Below are 15,628 nucleotides of genomic sequence, written 5' to 3'. Positions count from 1 at the left end.
TCACTGGTGTAAATGAAATAAAACTGGGTTTAACGTCCTATTTTTCTGCACCTACTTGGTTTAAGGGCATACACCATGCAGTGTACTAAATGGGGGATTTTTTGCTCGACCAGCGGCACTACCATCTATGTCAAGAGTTCTTTTACGTGCACGGCAATATGTACACGTGACTTCGGTTCTTCGTCCCATTCGAACGACTAGACTGTTGGTTGTTAGGCCATCAGCATATCGAATTCCAACTGCCAAGGGATTTTTTTGACGTGTACGTCAATGTGTACACGAGACGGGACCTCGGTTTTTCGTCCTGTCCCATCGACTAGACAGCTGTTCTTGTCAGGTCTTCCGTCCTGCACCACTCACAAGGGGAAACCATGCAAAGACAATCCAGAGGAAATTTCTCGGCCAACACCGGGAACAAACCCGAGCCAGCGTCTTACTCACTGAGCTACCGCGGTTAGCTCCTTGTAACGTACAAATATGATCTACAGCGCGCGCTTCAGCCTCCACCCTCGGCGAATCCCAGCACCCCCTCAATTTCTACATGAACCAAATTATATTTGTTCACGTAGTACTACTATTTGACATACGATACCATAACAAAGATTCAGTATTCTTGCATCATTCTTCCAGAAGGAAAAGAAGAGTAATCGTTCTCACCAAATTTTAATTCATGTTTTAAGTAAGCTACAGTACTCTTTATATTTTTTAAAAAAGTTAATTACCATATGAAATGTATTTTTGAACATTTTGGGTGGTGCTTTAGTTGTTGATGACGTTATTCAAGATTAATAGAAAAGTTTGACACAGAAATGATATAACAATACCTATGACGCACATAAAATATATTAAAACATTTTCGATTGTTTATTCAAGCATAAAACTGGGAATTCATACTTGGCACCAATTCTAAGAATTTGTCATTAATATTCCTATTTTACACCCACTGACAGTTGCTTTTGACAAATAACTCCTTTTCCATTACCATGTCGCTCAAAATAAAAAAATGTTACATGAATAATAGCTTTCAAAAGAAAAGTCTTTAGAAACACATGGTGCTTTGCCTTAAGCTTTAATCTTATAACCCTCCTTTTGTTATTGTTCTCCGCAAACCCAAAATATTAATAACTTTATAAAATACATTGGAAGAAAAAATAAAAAATATTTTTGTTATTTTCATGGTGTTATATTTCATATTCATCCTACCTACATATCGCTAACTATATTTGAAGAAGAAATGTGACTCAAGCTTAAACATTATGCAAGAGCTAAATCTGTCTATTGCAGGTCTTTCTTTAGGCCTGAAATGTTATCTAAATTATTAATTAGATATTAATTAACCTATCCAGACCATAATCAACTCTAGATGGCATCGCTAGCCTGCGATCTTTAGTGGAGTATGAGCCGATTTATTGCATAACTTTCCTTCACGATTTAACGATTAAATGGATAATCGAGACTATGCTGTTTATCGTATTGACTTTAGTAATGGTGATCGAGGCTAGGCGGAAATTTCAATCGCTTAGTTCTCGGATCATAGTGGATCAATTTGAATGAAATTTTCAGCAACTTGCCTTTACATTATCTAGTTTTTAACTATTATAGTGAGAACTGCCAACTCGTTATCGAATCTCCCATAATGTATCTTTAAGGGTGAAATTCAATTTCGCCCGTCGGCCTATCACGGGGTAACCACGCACGGTAGCTCAGTGAGTATGACGCTGGCTCATTCACAAGGAGACCCGTCCGAGTACTTGTTGGTGTGCACATAAAAGAATTAATGAAGAATAGGCGAAAACGACGCTCTCTGAACAAAATTTCGGTCATAGAAGACTTACATGGCGTATGTCCGTCTTCAAGTAGCCCGGTTGGTGCATGAAAAATAATAAGACTATAAACTACATTTCATGTCCACCCATCACCGCCAGCCAGCATAGTTTCTAATAATTAGTAATCGTGTTTCACAATATCCTGTCTAAATGGAGTTTATATTATATGCTTTTATACATGTATGTGATATCGCAGACAAAAAAAACCAAAAAAAAACCCATTCTGTCGTAAATAAAACTGCGCTGCTCAGAACAATATTAACACGGTGGCTCAGTAAGTAAGGCTCTGGTTCACTGACCAGGAGGTCCGGGGATCGATTCCGGTGTTGGCAGAGAAATATTCCCGAGAATTTCAGATGTGGTTTCCCCTTGTCAGTGGCGCAGAGCGGGAGGCCTGGCAAAGGCAACGTCTAGTCGTTCGGGTGAGACAAAAAACGAGGCTCTGTGTACACGTTGACGTGCCTGTTAAAGGGACAATAACACTCTTACTGGCTTGACAGCTCCAGAAAATAAAAAATAGCCTTATTCTAAGTACTAGATGTGTTAGTGTCCTACCTGTTGTGTAAATTACCCATTAAATCCTATTTTACTTGTCCAGAGGGTTCAAAATTATGTTTAAATCCAAGTCACATTTGAAAAGCTTTACGCCAGGCTTTTCAAATCATTTAGTTGAATTTTTCCAATTTTTTAAATTAGGTGTGTTAAGATGAAATTTGTATCATCAATTAATTGGAATATTGTAAAATAGTGCAATTTGTTGACCAGAATAAAGATTGTGACATATTATTCAGTTATAACAAGAGTGGTATTGTGCCTTTAAAGAACTCATTTGCTTTCCGGGAAAGACTTTCCTCACAGCAAGCTCTACGGCGTATGTTCGACATCATTATTCCCAGTTGGTGCAAAAAAGTAGGGTGTTAAACCCCCACCCCATTCATTCAGTCTTTTCGAAGTCAACCGTTCAAATCAATCAATTATCCCCCATAACAACTGAATGGAACTTGCCTGCGATATGACCCATTATTGAAGAGGAATTAAACCGAATGACGTCGATGATTAAGTATACTGTACAGGTGAATTCGTATGGTTCTATTTGCAACCCCCGGATAATAATAACTGTGTTTGTTTTCTACCCTAGGCCATATAATAGAGTTCGGGGTTATATATCAAGTAAAACATTTATAAACCATGCAGAAATATAGAATATCAGAATGTATTTCAACACCATTAATCATCAAAAGTTAAATGGCGGTTCACATGCCCCTTGATCTTTCTGCTTATCAGTCACCATCAGCTACCGTATTCTGTATCTCTGATTTTGAAATAATGAAATGAAAAATGTGAAAAAATAATTCAACCTTTTTCATCTGTTTACTTAAACGGACGCTAAAGATCCGTATCGTAAATGTTAAATGCAATGAAAAGTGGTTTAACCATAGAAATCCAGCTTCTAGGGAATTGTTAACATGATGCCAATGGTATACACAGAATCTCGGCGTTTAGTCACACCCAAGCGACTTCCGTCCTGTGACACTGTTCCGGGGTTGGATCCCGGTGGTGGTCGAGAAAGTTCCCCAGGATTTCCCCATGGTCTGTAGTGCAGGACGAAGAGCGTGACAATGACGTTGGCGTGCACGTAAAAGAGCCCGTAATGGTTTAAATTCGATGTAAAGTAGACGGAAGCACCGGTGTCCGGTAGTCACTACTTATATCTTTGGCGCTTACGCTTTGTCCTCAAGGAATGTTTCCGTATAAACGAGTCATAATATTTATTATATCTAAAGTTGTATATAGTATAGGTCATTATGAGACTATTACTGTAGTTTCGTGTGCAATTCATGCGAGGGTAATTGTCGTTCCGGGAAGTTAACTTTTCATTGATGTTCACATAATATATACACTTGCGAACCTCCGATTTCGTCTCATGCACGTTGCAGGCAAACGTTAGGATTCTAACACGAGATATTTTGGTAGAGTGTTCTAATCGCTTCACAAGCTATTTCAAGGAATTCGCTTCTTTGTCGAAAAATAGGAATAGGTGTCGTACACGAAGCAGGGTATAGCCACTACATGTATTTCTATAACTCTTTTGGATACAAATTCTTATCTTTAATAAACTAACACAAAGTAAATATTTTGTGTGTAAATAATAAGCACGTCCTGATTAGTGCACGAACGTCGTGACTAACAATGAACGCGTATTCATATTTAAAATAACCTTGGGAAATAACAGTAGCCTAATGGGATTATGAAGCCATGAAGTGGGGCTTTAAACGTCATTTCATTCATTCATGAAGCCTGAATATATTGATCTATATTTGTTTATTTGAACTGGTATTAGTGTATATGTATTAATGTTTGTTATTACTCGAGTGTGAACTGTGAACCGTGTAGCCCGAGGCTGAAAATTCCAGTAAAGTCCCAGCAGCTCATAGAAATGTAAAAAAGGTAGTGTTTGCGAAATGAATGAAATAGTGTTTAACGTTCTACGTTTCAGACCAATCGAGATAATCAAGGCGGTCATACGCCAAGCAGTTTTCTATAAAAGACATTTTGCCCGGAGATTGGCCCTATATATGGCCTACTTTTCTTTTCGAATTCCAACTGTCAGGCGTTCTTTTATTTAGACGACAACGTGTACACGGGAAGTTGGTTTTAGGTCCCATCCGAAAGAAGACAACTTCGTTGCCCGGCTTTCAGTCAACACCGGCAGCGAACCGGGACCCCCCTCCCCCCTGGTTACTGAATCAGTGCCTTACTGAGCCACAGCGGCTCCCATTGCGTTTGGGAAATACGAGTACGTGGTCCGTTTGATTTGGTGGGTTTGTTTACAAAATGTCGTCATTGTAGTACCACTTACAATTGAATCTTCTGTCTGGGCAAAATTTCCTACATAGCACGTCTGCATTCAATCTGATTAAAACACAGATCCTATTTCGTTTCGTTTTTTATAGTTCAAAATTTCGTTTTACTTGTATTTACTACACTAGGATCTGGAGGAGTTGTTATATAACCCGCGTTCTGGATGATGTGAGCGATTAGCCAAAGAAACCGGTCTCTTACGGCGAGTTTTTGACTTGAGGTACACGGAACTGTAGGTAACCCACAAGAAACATCAACGCTGATTGGTTAATCACATGTCTCACGTCGTAGGGTCCAAAGCCGCTCGTATGACCTCTGACGCGAGGTTCCACTACAACGGGTGAGATTTTCATGTAGTGTAGGCCATCGAAAGTATCAAAAAACGAAACGAAATATAGATCTGTATTTTAATCAGATCGGTCTGCATCAAAGCTATTGGTGCAGTAAGTTGTCACCGGGACTGTTCTATATGCCAGGATACTCCACTTGATCGGATCAGGGTCTAGAACAATCAGGTGATCTCCAGTGATCTTCATTCCGTTGTGGTCACGAAACGTCCACAAGAAGTGGAGAGTAGAGAAAGCTAGCGGCGATAAGACCACGTATGGTGCTAGGACCACGGTGTAGACAAATTTTCCAAATACAAGTAAATGTAAATTGAATTCCCTCTAGTATATCAACTTTACCTCTTGTCTGTCGTCTAGTAGACCGACAGGGTATGAAATAAAATGGCAGTTAACGTCCTACTATTCTACACCAACCGGCAAACACCGTCTATAGCGCATTTAAACAAATTTCGCCTGGACAGCGGCGCTACGACCTACCCTAATTTTGAATTCTATCAAACGTTCTTTTACGTGCATGTCAATGTGTACAACACCTCGTTTTTTGTAACCATCCAAACGACTAGACGCTGTTCCTTGCAAGATCCTCCGTCCAGTACCTCTGCCATGGGGGAACCACCTCCTGGTTAGACAGCTAGTGTTTTACTCACTGAGCCACCACTGCTCCGCCAAAAGGGTAACTGCAGAAACTACACAGACAGACACAACATGTAGATTTTAACTGAATTTTAAAGAACAACCGAAAGATATTTAAGATAAACATCTGTGGGATCTAATTCCGATAACCATTAAAACGGACCCGGTTGAAATAAAAGGACGTATTTTGTCAGTTGTACAGCTATAATTCATTTAATTAGGCCATGGTCTACTGTTTTCGTCACTGACGTATATTGTGGCCATTCATATACATTTTTAAAAACAAAATAACAGCCAGTGTTCTTTTACATTACATCATAAACTGTAGTGTGTATATATTGTGGTCATTCATGTATTATATTTATATATTGTGGAATTTGTAATTTGATATAAGATAAGATTGACACGCGCACTTACCAACACTTAACATACCTTATTATGTAAGACACCCATATTCTCAGTTTTTTGTTTTTAAATACAATACAACATATATCTAATATAATACAAAATTCGTCTAATATAATACAACACACATCTAACATAATGCAACCCACATGTAATATAATATAACAAACATCTAATATAAAACACACATCTAATATGACATAACACACATCTATTATAATACAACATACACTTATTATAAAACAACATACATTTGATTATAATGCAACATACAGTACATCTAATAATGCAACATCTTACTTAATACAACACACATCTATTGTAATACAACACACATCTATTGTAATACAACACACATCTAATATATAGCAACGCGTGTCTAATAAAATACAATATACTCTTATAATATTACATCTAATATAAATAATATAATATAATGCAATACAGCCATTGAAAAATGTGCCACTGTGTGTACTACATCAGATTTTGTTAGACTAACATGTGGTTATTTTCATTTACAAGTACATTACAAGTCAATTTGAAACTAATCTTAAAACTAATGTAGTAATATTTATATTTCCTTGGATCATTTAATTACACTCTTGGATATATGGTTATTTTCATATGGTTTTTATACCCTTATATAATGTTTATTTTTATTTTACAGAATAGCGATTGAGAAAATTAACCTAACGGTGTTTCTGTTTGCAGGTCTCAGTTTGGTGATTATTTATATTTATACAGCACAAATGAAAAATCGCTGCTTTTCCTTGAAAAAACAGAAATACTATTCCCCGAAAATGATTGTGGTACAGGTTAGGCATATATTACCCAAATGTGGAAATGAATGAAATGAAATAGGGTTAGACGTGCTATAATTGTTCTCCACCGACTGGGCTAATGAAGACGGACATACGCCATACAATGTGCTATGAGAGAAATTTTGCGGTCAGTGGTACTTTTTTGAGAAAGACAATGTGTACACGGGACCTCGGTTTTTTGCCCGTCCGAACGGTTATACATTGTCCCTGTCAGATATAATTTATTAGGGATCTTTCGCACCGGTACGGAAACGAATACGAAAACGAAAACGTCATCGATTCGTGTGTACTTGTGACGTCAATCCGTAATGAGTGTTCGGCCAGTGAAAAACGTTATGGAGCTGGATTTACGTAGGTATGCAAACGAATACGTTTCTTGTCTCATATATTGAATTTTTCACCATTTTTCGAGCCTTTGTGTATATTGTTGAGTGTGTAGTGTTCGTAGAATGTGCTCACAAGGAATAATCTGCTTGATTTGTTGTACATCTGCCGAAAAATCGATTGAAAACTTTGCCTTGACCGAGAAGTTCATGGAGTGGAAATTAACGCCATCTAGTTATTATCGTACGTCGGATTGCGAAACCGCGTGTTAGAGGATACGAAAACGAAAACGTTAACGAGCATATGTTCATTTTGGTGTTCGTTTTCGTACCGATGCGAAAGGGCGGGGTTTCGATTACCCGGTTGTACGTGACAAGGAGTAGGGTCGCCTGTCCAACCTCGTGGGTTTTCTCCGGGTCCTCCGGTTTCCTCCCACTGCTAAAGACCCCTACGCGCAAGGGAATTAGTGAAATAAAATTGAACCATGTATTAGTCCCGAAATGACCTATTTTGTGTCGAGTGGACGTTAAACTTCATTTCTCTCTCTTTCTCCCTAATTTTCCAGAATGACAGTAACGGACACGTTTGTCAGGAAAAAGGTTTGATATAAGGCGATAATTGATGTTATATTAATATCTTCATACAGAAAGTAAATATAATCCTTTCTATTATCTTACCACCAATTCCCCAATAAAAATAAATATGAAAAAATAACCACACCCGTCTCATCAGTTTTTGAAAGTTTATATTAGAAATGACATTAAATATGCTTTTCGCTGCATGGGGTTTATCATTACTATATGTTCAGGGCCCTGAAGGGATTATATATGTATCTTAGACTAGTTTTATCACAAAGAAGTTGAAAAAAATAAAACTTTTTTATGCAACATTTAATACTTGTGTGGTTATTTTTTAATATGTTGCTTTCAAGATCATTAAAGTCTGATATATAATCTAGGCGACTCTTGGGTTGTCTTTTAAGAGGATTTAAAATATTCAAGTATTTACGACTATGTTGCCAATTAGTTATAATTTATAAAGATACAAATCATATCCACAAAAAAAGAATTAAAACTTTATTTATTAAAGTATTTAACCAGTTCTAACCTTATTTTTTTCTGGGCAGCAGTGGGACGTCCCCACTTGCCAGGAGTATATAGCACCTGCTAGTCCGACAAGGAAAGTATTGTCAAGTCGTTCGAATGGGGCGAACAACCGAGCTAAAATCTGAATGGACATGATTTAATGTTAATTAAGATATGATTAATTTGATAGAAATAACATACAAAAATCATACTGCCCAACCACAATTTAAAAGCTGTAAGGTCGAATGCCTTATTTCATAATATTTACATATATCTACTTGTATTTACATATATTTCACATATTTACATATATTTCACATATTTACATATATTTCACATCACATTATTAATGTACGTAAATATTGGAAGCATTATTAAATACATAACTTCTAATACTAGGGTGCAGCGGGGGAACCCAAGTCCAAAATAGTTTGCTATGCCTCCGATTTATCTTACGCATCTCGTTCGGACATGTTAGAATCGTCAAAACAATAAAATAGATCCTGAGCTGTCGGTATTGCGACTGGCGGTTTACCACTAACCAATAGTATTCCACTTCGAATTCAGTGCATCTAATCTTTTTCAATGTTAATATTCATTTGTATACACCTTCCTTACAGCACATTCTCTGCCGTCCGTGTATTTAACTCCTGTTTTTTGTATACGACTCCTCCGAAATGTGGGGTCGCGACCCCAAATGGGATTATTTGATTCTTTCATTAATACTTTCGACAGGGTCTTCCAGTTGCCAATTCATCGGTCGCATGGAATCGCAGCTGATTTTGAGTTTCAATGTCTTTTTGTGAATTTGACGAGTGAGTTTCCGGCAGTCGATTTTTAAAAACATTCTGGGGGAGGGGCCCTACCCACCCCCCACCCCCGGTCTAGGACGGCGCCTACTGGCCACTGTGGGGCCCGGGGTCGCTCAAAATAAGTGGTTGGAACCCTTGATACAACTCCTTTACACTCGAGATGTCAAAAACAAGTAAGGATTTTAAAGTTTTAGTTCTTGATACTAGAACTATCTACCGCCAGCATTTGTTAATCAAATTCTACATTTATTACATCGGTTAGATCTAAGGAAATAAACTCTATCATAACTAGATGAATCAAACCAACCCTATAGCTACATACACTATACCCATTATATATATGTATGTTCTATGTAGACATCCATTACATATATGTATGTACTATGTAGACATCCTCTACCATCTATCAACCTATAAAAGCTTCAAAATCCTTTCTATAGCCCCTTATAAGATAGCGTCAATATGTTTTAATTTCATCTTTATATACGTACTACATCAATATATAGTCATGTAGGTATTATGTCTGAGTTCTTCATTTACTATATCTACTCGAGTATAGTTGATACCCAGTGAAGCGCTACCATACTGTAACCCTATCCCTTCGTCTAATCCCATCTATTCAACTTGACTGAGGTTATTGTCAACCACATTCCTCTTGTATTTTATAAAATTAAACTATGTTATAAGGCTCGGCATACTCATTTCATTCACTTTTTAACATTTCGATGAGTAGCTGTTAGACGTGTAATAAAAACAAATGTAAGTAATTATAACTTTTTTACAACTTTACATACAGGGATAGACAAACCGATAGAGCTATGATATGAATGAACGTTTTTGTCTCAATCATCTTACCCTTTCATTGAACATCGTAGATTACTTCACAATGTATAATGATTTTGTCAAGTTTGAATATTTCATCAATTTTAGTGTATTTTCGTAATGTAATGCATGTCTATACAAGCTGAATCAATTCACCAGTAATATCTAATGATTAAGATTGATAAATTGAGGATGAACTGTGTTATTTACGGACTGCTGTCTCTTTATATTGTAATAAAGGTAAAATACATCTAAATTTTTAAATCTTTCATACATGTAATTATAAACTGCAGATGAGTGGAATTATCAAGGATTTCGCATTTAAAATTGTGCGCAATTTGTTTCATTTCGAAAGATAAATACATGTTTAAGATTTTTATTTTGAATTATATATATGCAGGGAATGGAGTGTTTGTGTGTGTGTGTGTGGGGGGGGGGGGGGTCTATCATAAATTTTTAAAGGTCTGAATCTGGCCTTGAAAACGTGTGGCCATGTTTTCTGGTAATCAACAACCAATTTGATTAGATTATGTAACACGATATCAACAAGGAAGTTAATATTGTTTCAATTTATAATTACTTTGTAATCTTCGATAAGTTGTTCTGGATTACGACTATCATATATAGATAGTCTTATAGAAGTGTCTGTGTGTGTAATTCATATCCTAAGGTAAAAATCTGATTAACTAAACTGAATTGAATTGAAACTAGATCATAGTAGAGATCGCTTTTAGAATTACAATGCATGTGAATAAAATATTAAATGTTTGTAGGTAAGTCTAAAGAAACAACGCCAAATGAGTCAATGACATACCTTATGATATAAAGTTCACGAGTTAAACCATTCCGTCAAACATACTTGACTAGGTTATGTATTTGTGTGTATAGTCCTTGATTTAAATTTACAATTTCGGTCACCTTCAGGTATATTCTCGTTTAGTATCGTAAATATACAGAACGCAGAAGTATTATTAAAGGAACATAAAATATCTATTGTAGATGAAAGTAGTATACATTGTCGAGATTTTCATTTAATTAAATTTACTGTAAGACCGGGTAAATAGACTACAAGACATTATATGGTCGTAGGTTTCAGTTCTTGATATGGATTAATATAGACTATAGGACAGTATGGTCGGAGGTTTCAGTTCTTGATATGGATTGATATAGACTATAGGACAGTATGGTCGGAGGTTTCAGTTCTTGATATGGATTGATATAGACTATAGGACAGTATGGTCGGAGGTTTCCGTTCTTGTTATGGGTTGATATAGGCCATAGGATAGTAGGGTCGTAGGTTTCAGTTCTTGATATGGATTGGTATAGGGTATAGTACAGTATATAATCGTTGGTTCCAGATCTTGTTATGGGTTGATATAGGCTATAGAATAGTATGGTCGTAGGTTTCAGTTCATGATATGGATTGATGTAAGCTTATATACTACATGGCCATAGGTTCCAGTTATTGATTCGGGTTGATATGTAGACTATAGGGCAGTATAGTCGTAGGTTTAGACTCTTTTTATGGATTGGTATAGGCTACAGGACAATATATGCATGGTCCTGGGTTTAATTTTTGATAGTATTGATATATAGCACTATGTTATAAAACATGTCTAATTGTAAGTAATTAGACTTAACTGAATTGAAATATAAAACGTGTCCTAATGCAAAACCCTGGAGTTATTGAAATTGCTCAAACGCATGAAAACGTGTTAAAAAGGGCAACAAAAGAATAAAATAAAACCAAAAACCGGCTTTGCGCGCACCCTCCACAATAATCGACCAAAATGTAAGTGGACTAAAATAGAAGCAAAACAACCCTGTATTTTTGATGTTTTTCCCGTGACTTAAATTGAATTTATAGAGAGGTTATTTCTCTAAAACAGTTATACATAATTTTCTTACTGTATGAACTTTACATTGCATAATGCCACCAGTAATAAAGTGCCTTATTCAAGAACACAAGAATTCGACTTTCATAGTTATGCTTAACTAAGTAGCACGTTATTGCACATATAATGTTGGGTGGTTATTTACGCTCAACTAAACTATTATAGTTATAAAAACTGATATGAGTGATTTATGGACGAATGTTACGATATCATTAATAACCATTGAGTTAAACACAGCAGTCAGTTAGTAGCGATTTGTTAAACAGATCATTTGTTATATTATGACGCCTATTGTGTTTGTTACACTGTTATTATTAGGCGTCAATCGAATACTTAACTGTCTGTAAAACTTCGATAGGAAATATTACCGAATTAGGGTCTAACGTGGTACGTACATTACGTAAACTGTTCTCGTTGAGTAATGGTTCGACCGTCTTTTACGAACTGTTATCGTTCTCTAAGCGCTTGATTAGTGGCTATCATTATTTTTAGTTTTGTTCGACAAATAAGCTTTCTGGGATTTCGAATATAGATTTAGTCTGAGATAGTGCGCAGTGAAAACAGGAGTTAATAATGTATTTAGTTATATGAGTATGCGCAGAAAAAACCAATTAGATGTTGTATTTGTCTTAAGCGCTGGATCAGCGGCTTTCGTTAGTTCGACATAGAATTCTGGGATTTAGAAAATTGTAGATAGATTTAGTCTTCAATAGTGCACAGTGAAAAGCATTTAATAATTTAATTTACTTATGTAAAAAAAACTAATTAGAAGTTTTTTTTTTTAATCTTCTTTTTAATACAAAAACTATGTCTCTATCCTAACGGGGTGCAGGCTTAGTTTGATATAACAGTTACGGTTTTTTTTCTTTCATTTTAGTTTACGGTGTTGTGTGTCGAGCTGTGGAAAAAATAGTTCAAATTTCCTCATAGAAACTGAACGATATCATCTACAGTTGGTGAACTTGAATAGAGAGCGCATTTAAGTGGATTTCTGACGCATTTATACTGTGGTTGTATCCGTATTAAGACATTCGTGAATTTATCGCAGTCAACGTATATTTATCCATATAGTGGTTTTATTCTGTATTTATGAGTTCTGTAATCGGATTATTTTAAGTAGGGGTCAAATATATTTGTAACCGATTTGATATTATAAAACAAAATCGAAATAACACATCGGATTCTTTGACCTCTAAGATAACCGGTTTTGAATGATGAATTTCTTGGGACATTTTTGAGGAATTAAGAATTTAGTGCAACCTTATACAATATCTTGGATTTTCTTCAACTTGTCAACAAACTTTTTAACGGAACCCCGTGTTCGCACAGTATGTTTACCGGTGCGTGTTAAATACATAGGATAATAGATTACTAACAACAACAGGTGAGTCTTTCTTTTATTCTTTTAAACATCACAGAACAAAATGGCTTTGTGATAGACCTCTTTTCATCCATGTAGAAATAGCGACTGTTTCTTCATGACTGATCACTGTATATGTATTATAATATATTATAAGTTATTTTAAGATTGGAATATAAATAGTGTTCTATTACCATCTGAGTACTGTATCATGTTTTGTTCTATTTTTGTCAAATATATGCATGCATATCTTAACAAATTCAAATAACGTTCTACCAGATGTATGTTTATTTGCGTCTTATAATATTATTGTGTTCACATTTTCATAAGTTAAGGTTGTTTAGGTCTACAGCTGAATTATAAATCGGTTATATCATCTTAATCGGTAAAATATATTTCACAAAGAAACATTTATCTGTCTTCTATCATCGAAAATCTATTTCAAACACTGCATATCACTAACTTACGTGGGGAGGGTGAGGGGGGGGGGCGAATGATTAGCGCGTGTACGTTGTATAATAACGTCTGTCATTAAGTCAACTGGCGTGGTTTCGATTGCCCGGTTGTATTTTTCAACGTGGTTTTTTTTCCCCCGGGAAAGCGTTTAGTTGCCAAACCGAGATGCCGCGTTTACCATTAGCGCACGTTAAAGATCCAGAGACAGTTGCATGGAAATACGAGTAACTCGTAGCACCGCCCGTTTCCATTATCCCAGTTGATGCAGAAAAAAGTAAAACGTCAATGACTTGAAAATAAAATGTTTTTTCTAAATATTTGTCACTTTATGCAAATTCCTTTTGTTAGTTCCGTGTACACACCCTACGTATTATATACACACCCTACGTATTAATTATTCTACGCTTTTATCAAAATAAAGCCAATCACTCAACCGCATCACCAAAACGGGGAGAAATAGGGATTTATTTTTAAAGGGCCATCAACACGTAAGCCTTTACGTTAGGTCATATTTTAATGACCCTCCATCCTGCACCTCTGACAAGGGGAACAACGCTGGAAAGTCTTTGGTAAGTTTCTCGGCCGAAACACGGATCAAAACAACGTTACTTAAATGGGCATTAGGTAAGATCAGATAAAGAGCTGACAGTTTTCGCTATAATAGTTAAAATAAAGATAATGAAAATAGAATATGCTAAAAATTGCAGTCAAATTGCTTCACTCTGAACCTAGATATTAATTTTAGGCTAGGCCCGACCGTCATTACTACCGTTGGTACGATTATAAACAAAGTCTCGATTATCCATATTTATGGTTATTTCATCCACAACAAAAGTATTCAAATCCACTAAATATTGCAGCCTAACGATGGCATCGAGAGTTCATTATGGTCTTGACAAGTTAATTAATGTCGAATTAATAATTTAAATAACATTTAAGGCATAAAGAAAGGCTTGAATTACAATAACAGTGAGTCGCTCTTATGTCATTAATGTTTCTATATACATGTTGAATACACTTTGCGACCGTATTTAACATCTCTACACCCCAGGAAAAATGAAATTTAAAGTAGCGATTTGTGGGGATATGTATGCCTCACCCCCGATTAGTGAACCATCGCATTCTTATACCGAGCCACCGTGTAGTGAAAGCTTAGACGTTTATACCAAAACCCCAATGAGGGTCATTGTTTCAAACGTGTGGGTAATGAATACCATGACACTATTAAACGCCGTTATCTGGAGGAAATTCATCCCTCTAGCATTGTCCACGTGACCATGGAATAAACTATAATAGTATTTTAGTTTCAAAATGACAGAAGTTTTGTGTTGAAGAGTTGTTATACTCCACTCATTCATTCATTCATTCATTCATTCATAGTTCTCTAGAATCTCTACCCAGTATATATTGGTACAGTATGTATTGATGACATGCAATTCGTTAATACCGAACAAATATTGCTCATAAGGTAAATACGAAATCTATTTAATAGAATATCGTTATGTCCTACTTGAACACGACACACTATCAGACAATACAAATGTATTTTGTCTGTTGGTCATATTACAATGTATACAGAGACACGATAAATTATAGTTTAAGTCGCAGTCCATATAGAATTAAACTGGTTAATCATGTGCATACCATCTCCAGCTCAGTTCCCATGTGGGGTTGGCCATGTGTAAGTACCTGGATAACCATGTCTATATACTTGTTGAAGATGTACTAGCTATTATTTTTGTAAAGTTTAATAGTTTGACTTGAATTTTTCAGGCAAGTTAAAAAGGCTGTTTCATCACATTTAAAGGGGTCATTATGTACGACTTAGATAAAGAGCGGGCCGTTCTTGCTATAATTTTTCAAAAATACATAATGCAAAATCAAAATATTGAAAATTTCATTCAAATTACTTTATATTGAGCGAAGTTCCCAATGGTTGTAGTTTGGGCAAGATGTGTGATTTGATCGTAACCACCGTAT

The 15,628-nt window shown here is 35.9% G+C and overlaps 1 protein-coding gene across 1 annotated transcript in view; it reads left to right on the top strand.

Annotated features, from left to right (window-relative positions):
- The first annotated feature begins 12,740 nt into the window (after positions 1 to 12,740).
- Positions 12,741 to 15,628, top strand: part of LOC126812386 (uncharacterized) — a 74,896-nt gene continuing 72,008 nt past the window's right edge. The window contains exon 1 of the mRNA XM_056098656.1: positions 12,741 to 13,216. The gene's annotated coding sequence lies outside the window, so the exon portion shown is untranslated. The remainder of the gene's footprint in view (positions 13,217 to 15,628) is intronic.

The sequence above is a fragment of the Patella vulgata genome, chromosome 2 (genome assembly GCF_932274485.2).
Source record: "Patella vulgata chromosome 2, xgPatVulg1.2, whole genome shotgun sequence".
NCBI lineage: Eukaryota > Metazoa > Mollusca > Gastropoda > Patellidae > Patella > Patella vulgata.
Note: the sequence above shows the minus strand (reverse complement) of the source record. Positions and strands in the feature narration are given on the sequence as shown.